Here is a 12,076-nt window from a genome sequence, read left to right on the forward strand (position 1 = left end):
TTCCATGCTTGGCTGTGTAGATTAGTAACAAATGATTTAAAGGTTTGGATTTTGTTCTTCATCACTGAGAATCATTTGAGCTTTGTGGGTTCCAGCATCCAGAGTCATCTGTAATTGCTAACATCCAGCAGAGTGTCTGACACATGCTCTAAAACTCTTTTGTTTCCTGGGTATAACCTCTTTCTATGTTTCTTCTGACACTTCTCTGTATCTTTCTAAAATTTTTCTTTTCTGGTTCCGTTTTCTCTGATGAACCCATTTGTAGAGCATAGGTTCATTTTTTTTCTTTAATTCTTATTCCTCCTAGTCCATGGGTCCCACAGCCTTTACTTAACTCCATAATAGATGCTTCGTGAGCTGTTTGATCTTTCCTTCTCCAAACTGCTGGTGCTAATTTGAATAAGTTAAACCTTCAAAATAAGTCCTCTCTCCAGCCGATTCTGTGTAGTCATCAAAATCTCCTTCTAAATAGATGTCAGGTGGATAACTTCAGCTTCTTTATCTCAATTTTCTGTCACATCTGAGCAGGATAGTGTTTCAATGCTGAAAGTACATAATCCATGGTTTACATTTTTGATCCCTCTTCAGATCTTCTTTATTTCTATCTTTGCCCACAGCAACTGCTTTGTAAGTTCATAGCCTTGACATATTAGACGCCAGAGTGGATGTTGTTCAGATGGATGTTTAACTTGGGAGTCCTTATGTCCTAAGTATTGCATCTTTCCTTAGTACCACAGATCATGATGGGTATTTTTGATTAATAAATGATATTAAGAAGTGGTAATATATTTTGAAATGATATAAATATCCTAACCATCAAGTTTACACTAAGTGGTTGTATCAGGTATTGATGAGTCATACCTATTACCAAGATGGTTACAAAATAGTAATTTTCTAAGTACATTATTCCCTATCAATGTTTAGTTGGTATTCTACTTACACTAATTCAATAAGGAAATACTATGGACCCCTGGATTCTTATTTTGTTTAATGAGATATAATCGTTTCTTGTCATTTATTTTGATACTTTAATTTTCCTAGATTTAGTGCCTCGGAATTCTGGCTCCTTTGCAAACTTGATATGTCTTCATCATTTTCTGAGCTTGTTTTGTGCATGTGCATACACACCAAAATAATCTTTTTTTTTCTTTCTGAACATAGTGACTGTAATTTTTCTCTCTAACATCAGAATTCTTCTTGTATCTGAGTCTGGTTATTGGTATCCCACTTAAAATCAGACCAAAATAATTTTCAGTTAAATTCTGGATGTTGTGTTTTAGCTGCTTAGAAATGAATCAGGATATTTTTTTCTTACATCAGAGGAAGAAGTTCAGAATTGGCAGCAGAGTGCAGAAGAGGCACTTCAGTTCTATTAAATGTTCACATTTCCTTTTCTCTAAGAATGACCCAACCTAGAGTCTGAAATGTTTACAAAAGGTACTCCATGTTGGTAGCCTTGAATTTCTGCCTATGCCTCTTCAGAACTAAAATTCTCTAAAAGTCTCTGCTCTGCTCAGTGACCTGCAGAACAGTGAACTAGAAATTTATGCTCATTAAAAATATCCTGTCTGCAGTGTCCCATCATAATGGAACAACTAAGACTCTCATTTTGTTATTGATTTTTAACAATACCACATTATGTTGGGAGAATACTAACTTGAACCAGTTGAAGAAGTTACCATTTTTTGTAGGTCCAATGTGTCCTTATTGAAAACACCTTAATCTATAATTCCATTCTAAAATATTTATGTTTTGACATTTTTGGATATTTTTATAATTTATCAAATATCATTAAAAGGGAATGTATGCTTTTTATTTCTAGACAATATTCTTCACATTCTCTTTCTTTAACTCTTACTGGGATTCTGTCGTCTGTCATCCTTGAATTGGCCATGGGAATAGGGCCTCACGCTACACAGTGGGGCACTGTTTCTTTCTTTCTTTCTAAAAGATCAGTCTACACTAGAAGTCTTATGTTGGCTCTCTCTGTGCTGTGTCAAAATACAATGGTGGAAGAAGAACTTAAAGAAGGGTTTGTTTCAGCTCATTGCAGGCTGGTGTAGCCTATCATGACAGGAGACATGAGGCAATGAGAACAGCTTAAGTTCTGATGGAGGCTGTTGATCACCTTACATCATAGCCAGGAAGCAAAGTTATCAGTGCTTATGTCATTGTCCCTTTTCATTTTTAAAGTCCTCTGGGATCCCTGAAGGCAGAATGCTGCTGTATTCATTCAGCAGAGCTGTCTGCTCTGCAGTCAAACCTATCTGAGCCTATCTTAAGTTCCTTTACTGAGATACTCTGAGGTTTGTCTTCTAGATGATCCCAAATCCAGATCCAGTCACATTGAGTACGAAGAACAATCATTGCAAGCCTTGCTAAGTGCAGAATTAGAAAGGGGTCTAAGCGATTCACCTCATCCTTTCCTTTCTTTAGCAAAGTACTGTTAAATAAAGGGAAAAAGAAAGTAGAAATCAGGAATTCCTAGTGCCAGAGGCAAATGAAAACCTATCAGTCTGCTATGATGGTTAATATGGTTCATATTGATTGCCCACTGGACAAGATTTGGAGTCACTTAGGAGATATAATTCTGGCCATGACTGTGGATTGTTTTCTAGAGTGGGTAAGTTGGGGTAGAAAGAATCCCCCCAGATGCTGATGCCCCCTTTACATGTGTTGGGGTTTCAGAATGAAAACAATGGAGAAAATGAGCACTGATTTTCATTTCCCTTGGATTCTTGTCTGTAAATGCAGTGGAACACAGTGCTTCATGCCCTTGTGGCCATACCTTTCTCACCATGGGCTTTATGCCTTCTGAAACTGAGAAGTAACGTGACTCTGTCAACCCTGTTGCTTCTTCTCAGGTATTTGATCACAATAATGTGCATACACATATGTACACATGCATGCACACACACATATGAATGCGTGTATTTGCAGGCATGTATGTATGTATGTATGTATGTATGTATTTGGTATCACAAGTGTAGTTGTTCCTGCAACTTGACCATGTAATTTATAGGCTTTTGGAGCTGTTTCATGAGGTATATGGAAGAGTTTATAGCTTCAGGCAGGCTGAAAATTCTATAATGTTGAAAGCAGAATTGAAAGAAGTATTCTGATGGGAACTTGGAAGACCAAGATGCCAGCAGAAATGCAGTCAGTGGAGATTTGGTTCATGAGACTTCAGGAGGAAACAAGTACTCTACTAAGGACTGTGCTTAACTCACTGACTTCTATTTTGGCAAAGACAATGATTTTAACCCTTCCACTATCTTTAATTATCAATTAAGGCTGAGTTTAAAAATAGTGGACTAATTTGTTTGGTGGAGAAAATTACAAGTCAGGATAGCATTCAGGCTATGGAATCATATTTCACGGATCATATTTGGAGCTACAGTAGAAGAGAGAGACAGGGAGGAGAGAGGAGAGGAGGACATATGCAAAAAAAGTGAAGTCTCACAGGAGATGAGTGTAAGCTGGTTTGAAGTAATAGGGAAGATTCTGAGAAAGGAGCTCAAATCATTAAAGATTAGCATCTCGATAAAAGATCCTTGAAATTTGCACTGAGACAATGAGAAACAAAGCTTGTGTGCAAGACAGTGTACATTAAGGCAGCTGTTCTCAACCCGTGGCTCACAACCTCCTTAGGGGGTCACATGTCAGATATTTACATTACAGTTCATAACAAGCAAAACTACAGTTATGAGGTAGCAACAAGAATAATTTTATGATTGGGGATCATCCAACATGAGGTACAGTATTAAATGGCCTCAGCATTGGGGAGGGTGAGAACCACCGCCAAGCTCCAACTCTGAAAAGGCAAGTTCATTTAACGGAGAACAAGTGCTCAACTAAGAGCATGAACTGAAGCTGTCTCCATTTGAAAACACCTTGGTTAGTATTTTCCCAGGGTTGGCATCAGAGGCTGATGCAACTAGACTAGATCTGAAGCATATAGCACAATGTGGCGATATTATCTATGTGGTTTCCCAGGTATGAATTGTGCAGGAGTAAGATGGTCACGTAAGGTTGCACCAAGGTTCTTGTCTGAGACCATGCAATATGTGGCAGGCTTGTAGTCCCAACAAGACTTTGAGAGGTCACTGGGCAGTGCTGTGGAGGTGAAATCTCAGGACCATGCATATTTCTGCCAAGGAGAACTACACAGTAGAGCTGCCTCAACAGAGAGGCTGTGTGCTCTGGGCAACAGAGTTGGAGATGTTGGAGAGTTGGGGTCTAGGAAGCTAGGTGGAGCACAGATGGTTTCACCATCATCTCCAGATACTGGCTATGAAGCGTTAGGATTTAACGTGTGTTCTGCTACATTCAAGTCTCCTTTGGTCTGCTTCTTGCTATCAACCCATTCCTCTCTTTTGGATTGCGAATGCTTACTTTGTCTCATTTCTATATTGGAAAAAGGTCCTTATTTCGAGTTCATAAAAAGTTTGCCTCAAATTTCAGAAAAGACTCAGGATTGTGTTCATGTAAAGAGTAATTTTAAAAGCTTAAGGGGGCTTTCAAAGATGAGTTTTGCATTTTGAGTTGGATGCATTTTGCATTATACATTGGCAATGAGCCCTAAGAACAAGGGGTGGAAACCTTGTCTTAAAAATTGGTACCAGGACTTCACATTAACAAGGTATGGATTTGTGATGGTTAATATCAACTATTAGATTTATGGGTGTGGAATCAACTCTGTAACCAACTTCTGGATGCATCTGTGAAGGTTTATCTAGGCTGGGTTAACTGAGGTATGAAAATGGCATCTTAAATATAGATGGTGCCATTCTACCATTCTAGCCCTCTGACACTAAAGCAAACTCTTCTCTGAGTGGGTCTTGGTCATGGCATTTCATTATAGCAGCAGAAGAGTAACTAATACACTGACTGTGGACAGTGTGATCAGCCGCCTCATTTCCTTCCACCATGTTTAACTCACCATGATGGACTATATTTCTTAAACTGTGAACCCCCAAAAATCCTTCCTTCCTCTACTCCCCTCTTGAGCATTTGGCTCACAACAGTGAGGAAAACATCTAGTATAAACACTGGTGTTTCTTTTATAAAAACATTGGCGTTCCATTCGCCATGGTTTTCAAGGTTTTCATTTAAAATGTTTCATTAAAGTATTATTATCTTGATCATGGGGCTTTTCAGGATGTCCTTTAATTCTGTGCCTGAAATGAAAAGAGCATCATCATCTTCTTTTTGACTCCTATAGTCTCAGCATTTTGGGCAGAGTAAAATACGGTGAGGCTCTTCTCCCTTTTTGAAGAGTAAGGCTGGGGATTGTTGGCACAATATATGCTAAATACAGGAAGCTAACAGGTTGAACCACAGAAAGATCACAGTAATTGCTGTCCACCTGGAGCTGACTAATTGGATTTCTTACTCTGGATATACAACAACTAGTTCTTCCATCCTACAACTCCCTGGATCATTACCAAACTTACCCTTCCTCCACATTCATGTGTGTTTGAGGATGGAGAGGATATCATGAACTCTCCCCACTACAGATCCATCTGTTCGATTTACATAAAGCAAAGGAGAAATAAGACAATTTAGACTGATTTTCAAGTTCTAACTAGATTGGAATTTAGTTACCAGCAATGACCTAAGAGTTTGGGCACTTATTCAAAATTATTAAGACTACTGAAGAAAGCATGGATTTTAGGGTGGAAGTGGAAGTTCTTAGATGATAAAGCCACTCCACACCCTATAATAACTGGTTATATATACATATGAAGTTTATTAAAGATATTACTCAATTACTCAAATCTTTCATCTTAGTTATTAATTTTTATCTACATGATTTATTAGATTCTATGAGATGTGAGTTAAATCTATTTATTAGATTCTAGAGATGAGGTTTAAAATTTATTGCTGACTCAGCTATTGTTTTCTTTAGTTCTGATAGTTATTTGCTTTATAAGTTTTCAGGCTATAGTGTTATGCAGGTAGATGTCATGCTGACTACATGTATATGATAATTGATGCACATGACCTTTATTTCTTTGGTGATTTAAATTTTTTGTCTCCTTTATTTTCCTTTTTATTTTGTTGTTGTTGTTTTTATTTTTCTGGGTTTTTTTGGGGGGTCTATTATCTCCTCTACCCAAATGAGACATGACAGGGAGCATAAACATTTAATTGTGTAATTTAATACATTTTTATTTATTTAATTTTATTGTATGTGCACTGGTGTTTTGAATGTATGTATGACTGTGTGAGGGTGCCAGATATTAGAGCTACAGACAGTTGTGAGTTACCATGTGGGTATTGGAAATTGAGCCTAGATCTTCTGGAAAAGCAGTTGGTGATCTTAACCACGAAGCCATCTCTCTAGCTCCCTTTAATACATTTTAAAACTAGTGAATTGTTTATATTAAGATATATCGCTGAAGTTCAATTTAGTATTTTCTATTACTATTGATTCCTTCATTTGTTACCCACCCCAAATGTCCTCTGGTTAAATTTAACTTGTCCTTTTTTTCTGAAGATTACACACTTTTCCTTTCAATAAGTTAGACTGTGGCTAACTTATTTATACTCATCTTTTTTGTACATTTCCTTCCATCACCATCAAATGCTTATCATAGATGAAACTTTTTTTCCAACCAGAACAGGAATTTTTGCTTTACCTCGCTTAACTGTGTAAACTTTGTGACTTTGAAACATCCTCTGATCAGGTTGTAAAATTTTTCCTTACTTTTGGGAAATTTTCTGCCATTCATTCTTTGTGGCTTCACTCCCTATATTGTCTTTTTAATTTCTTTCTCAATATTAGAACTCCCTTTGACAATATTTGGAAGCTATTACTCACCGCTACTTTCTTATGCTCCTTTTTTTGTTTTTAAATCATGATGTCGTCTTTGAAATCTTCTGTTCTGCTCTTCAGTCAACCCAAACACTAGACACTTTTTTATACCTAGTCATGATAACAGATTTTTCTTTTATGGTGTTTGTTCTTACTGACAGACTCCGCCCTTTTTTCTCTTCAGGAAGATATTTATTACTGTGATTTTTGGATTCTCAAATTCATCTGGAATAACAAAAAAACCCAGGATAGCTAAAACTATTCTCAACAGTAAAAGAGCTTCAGGGGGAATTCAGTATCCCAAACCTCAAACTTTACTACAGAGCAATAGTGATAAAAACTGCATGGTATTGGTACAATGTCAGGCAAGCGGATCAATGGAATAGGATTGAAGACCCAGAAGTGAACCAACACACCTATGGTCACTTAATCTTTGACAAAGGAGCTGAAAGAATCCAGTAGAAAAAAGATAGCCTTTTCAACAAATGGTGCTGGTTCAATTGGAGGTCAGCATTCAGAAGAATGTGAATCGATCCATTCTTATCTCCTTGTACCAAGCTCAACTCCAAATGGATCAAGGACCTCCACATAAAACCTGACACACTGAAACTAATAGAAAAGAAACTGGGGAAGACCCTTGAGGACATGGGCACAGGGGAAAAGTTCCTGAATAGAACACCAATAGCTTACGCTATAAGATCAAGAATTGACAAATGGGACCTCATAAAGCTACAAAGTTTCTGTAAAGGACACTGTCAAAAGGACAAAACGTCAACCAACAGATTGGGAAAGGATCTTCATCAACCCTAAATCCGACAGAGGGATTTTTGGATTCTCATCTGTCTCATGTACTGTACTTCCCTGGGTGTAGGTCACTCCAGTTCTTCATATGAGTGACATTTCCAGTGGTCTTACTGTCTCTGCTGTCACCTGACTCTCATGGGACACCATGAGGAATTGTTCCCCCTAGGTTTTGACTCAATCAGTCATGTCGTGTCAATGGGGAACAAAGGCAAAATTCTATCTTCTAGCTTGAAGTCTTCTGAGAATCCATGTTTTTGTCCCCAGTAGAGAGAGGCATGTTGGGTAACCTGACCTTTTACAAATGCTCTTTCTGTGTTTAACTGGCCCCTGCCTTTTCTTTTCACGACTTAATGTAAATAACTTTGTAGCAATTTGGTTGGGACATCATTATTAGGAACATAAGAAAGCAGGAGGGGAGTCACCTGCTGTGCCCATTATTCTTACTGTGTCTCAGTAACCAAAAGACAGTTCTGGGCTTCCTTGGCTACCATTTTGATCCCAAGTTACTATAGTACAGTAGAGAAAGGCCACATGATTGAAGAAAGCATGCACAGAACAGGTTTTGTCTACGACACTCTACTCTCACTTATACATGCTAAGACTGCCTTCCCTGTCTGCTCCCAGTGTCTGGATTTTTTACATGGCAGGGTGTAAAGCTCAGACATCATTCGCCCCTTACATCTTTCAGCCATTGTGCTACCTTTCAGTTTTGACTTAGAGGAAGGAGACAATGCCTGGGACTCATTTATCTCTAAAACCACTGCTATGAATATGCAATACCAATTAGGGCAGAGTGTAATGAGCAAAAGATTCTGTGCTCACTAAAGACAACTTTTTATAACAGAATTATGGTGAACAGCCTCAACACACAGGGTTAATAAATAAACTAAAGCATAACCTTAAGATCTTTTATATAGAAACTTTAGGAATTTTTCCCCCTAGGTTTTGACTCAATATTAATTTCTACCTCAGAGGGGAAAGGACCTTATTTTAAAATCCTTTATTCTTCCATTTATATTAAACAACACAAAATTATTTTTAATAATATAATATGGAATCTAGAGACAAAACACTTTGGTCTACAAAAGGGAACCAATTTATTTCATAAATCATATTCTTTGGCTCCTTGCAGCAATTTCCCTTTTCCCTGGGAAGGGGATGTTATTATGTTCTATCTGTGGCTCTTGGTATAATTTTAATTCATCATTAAGTAACACTTTGCTTTTTAACATAAAGGATTCAGTGTGCTTGATGGAGCGGTGCTCCGTGGAAAGTTAGTTTGGAGCAACAACTGTTTGGAGCAGAGGAGTTTATTAATTTATCAGAGCCTTATGTTCAATTTCATATCTTTCTGCATAGGAAGCAGCAATCATCTGCACCTGTTGCCAATTACAGCATTAGTGGCCCATCAATCAACGGGAAATCACAGGGAATAGAGATGACACAGGCTCTGTGCTCCTGTCAGTTTTTTGGAAGTCGTCCTCTGCTTCAAGAAGTGAGATCTGCAAGCCACACCCTACAAACTGCACTTTCTACTTCTTGGAAATGATTTCAGCAGCTCAGTCTGCAAGGCCACATGTCTTTCCCTGTGGAGAAATTATTGTCTTAGAATTAAAAAGGTAATAATATTACTATCTTAGGTGTGTGTAGGTGTGTGTGTGTGCTTGTGTGTGTGTGTGTGTGTGGTGTGTGTGTGTGCTTGTAATGAATTATATTTTGGTAAAAAGAATTTAAGGGGAAATGAGTTTATTTTGGTCATAGTTTGAAGTATAGTCTACAATAACGGGTCATGACGGCTGTCACGGTCAAGAAACAGAACAAGGAATGCTTGTGTTCAGAGCCCTCCTTCTCTACCAGTTGCTACATATATGGAGAGTATTTGGGGAGTGGATGTAAAACACCAAATGTGAAAGACCGAATTCTCAAGATCTCATAAGTCAGGGAAGCACTAACTGTTCAAGATGTATGGCATTGGCCCTGTCTATATACATGTTCCCCAAACCAGAAAGTCTACTGAAGAAGAGGCTCGGCTTCCTGGTGTTTTCTTAGGAATGAGTAGACATTGTTCTTGCATGGCCTGCATTGAGACTGGAGATGCGGATGGCAATTATGGGCAGAAGTAGTTGGCCATACAGAAACTACTGAAGCAGTTGTGCCCAGATTCCGGGCTGCTTTCTGCCTGGGCCTTATCCCCTTATTTATCTATCTGAGAGCAAGTAGCCTGTGCTCCCAGGTTTTAACTCTGAACATCAAGCAGATGTGATGTAAGGAGGCTGACTATGTACTCTGACAGGTAAGAGGTACAGGTGGATAGGGAGTGGCCAACCTTTTGACTTTAAGAAACAATGTTGTCATGTATAAATACAATGCTCTGGGATTCTATAAGGAATCTTTTATTCTCTCTCTCTCTCTCTCTCTCTCTCTCTCTCTCTCTCTCTCTCTCTGTGTGTGTGTGTGTGTGTGTGTTTGTATGTATGTATATTACGCATGCACATCACAAAACTTCCTTGCCTTTTATGGTATGTTCATAGTTATCTTTGACTGAATGTGCTCAGTGGAGTATAGGTTGCATAGGTTAGGAGAGGCAAAGCAAAGCCTTGCATATGATAGGTGTCCAGGTCATCTGTGCTGGTTAATGGAACAAAGAAGGTTCACTACCTGCCCATTATTTTTCCAAGTGGAATATAAAGGAAATGTACCTAAAACTTCCCTAATGATAGCTTCTTTCCCTGCCTCAGAACATATATTATTATATATCAACCGTGTGTTTTGCAGCTTGAGCTGGAGAGCTAGCTGCCTCTGACCATGTACTGAATCCCATTTTCTTGTTTAGCAATGGCCATAGTTTACACGAGGGCCCCTCAAAGAGACTTATGTGTATGGATTCGTTCTCAGGAATTCTGGTATTGTGTGGTTCTGTGAAATTTTGGAAGGCAGGACCTTGTATGCCCTTAGGTTATTGAGGATGTAAGGATTGTGTCACCTCCAATAGAGGTCTAAGCCAATAGAGTTGGCTAGTATTGGACTTTTAAACTGTCTAAAACAATGGGTCCAAAAATAAATATAACTTCATAAAAATCTGTGTCAGAAATTTTGTAACAGAGGTGCAAATGTGACTAACATAATATTCCAGGTGGCTCCAATCTCAATATGTTCAAATAATCCTTAGAGTATACTTAAGGAAATAATAATACCTCGAATATTTGAATGGCCAAAAATGGAGAAAAAGTAGGATTTCCAAGTTTGGATTTTTAGCCATAGGACCCTCTGAAGTCACTACTCTAAAGCCTGACTAGGATTTTGCATCCTTTACCAAAGCATACTACACATACATATTCACGTTACATGTCCAATATATACTCTGAAGAGCTGGAGACCATTTACCATTCATCACTGGGAAATGGGATTATGAATAAGACCACTTCATCTTCTACCTTTCCAGGAGCTAGTCTGCGGCCATTCAGTATGACTAAGCACATAGCACTCTATCCACAGTTAAGCAGGATTAATCCATCAGGGGTGGGGGGTGGTGTATGCGTGCAAACTGACTCATATTGTTTGATATAATAATTTGGTATCTAAAGTGTTATTTTCTTCTGGACTTTCTAAACCAGAGCTTCTAGAAGCTGATCTCCACGATGCCCCATTGTGCTAGAGAACAGAGAATATTTTTTATTTTATTTGGATATTTTAATTTTTTACATTTCAAATGTTATCCCCTTTCCCAGTTTCCTCTCTGCAACCTCCCTATCCAATTCCCCCTTACTCTGCTTCTATGAGGGTGCTCCCTCACCCACCCACCCACCCACTCCTGCCTCACAGCCCAGGAATTCCTCTACACTGGGGCATCAAGCCTTCATGGGACCAAGGGCCACCCCTCCTATTGATGCCAGATAAGGCTCCTTCAGCTCCTTTAGTCCTTCCCCTAACTCCTCCATTGGGGTCCTTCAATGGTTGGCTGTGGGCATCCACATCTGTATTGGTCAGGATCTGGCAGAGACTCTCAGGAGACAGCTGTATCAGGCTCCTGTCAACAAGCACTTCTTGCCATCAGCAATAGCATCTGGGTTTGGTGTCTGCATGTAGGATGGATCCCCAGTCAGGCCATCAATGGATGGCCTTTCCTTCAGTACCTGCTCCAGTCTTTGTCCCTGTATTTCCTTTAGACAGGAGCAATTCTGGGTTAAAATTTTGGAGATGGGTGGGTGGTCCCATTCCTCAACTGGGGGAGCATGTCTAACCTCTGGACATGGTCTTGACAGGTTCTCCCTCCCCTCTGTGCTGTATTTCAGCTGATGTCATCCCTGTGGGGTCCTGGGAAGCTCTTGCTTTCTTGGCATCTGGGGCTTTGTGGTAGCTACCCCCAGTTCCCATCCCCCATTGCTGTACACCTCTGTTCAATTTCCTGATCCTCTAGACATTCCCTCCCATACCTGATTCTAGCCCTCTTTT

Source organism: Apodemus sylvaticus, chromosome 4 (assembly GCF_947179515.1).
Source record: "Apodemus sylvaticus chromosome 4, mApoSyl1.1, whole genome shotgun sequence".
NCBI classification, from domain to species: domain Eukaryota; kingdom Metazoa; phylum Chordata; class Mammalia; order Rodentia; family Muridae; genus Apodemus; species Apodemus sylvaticus.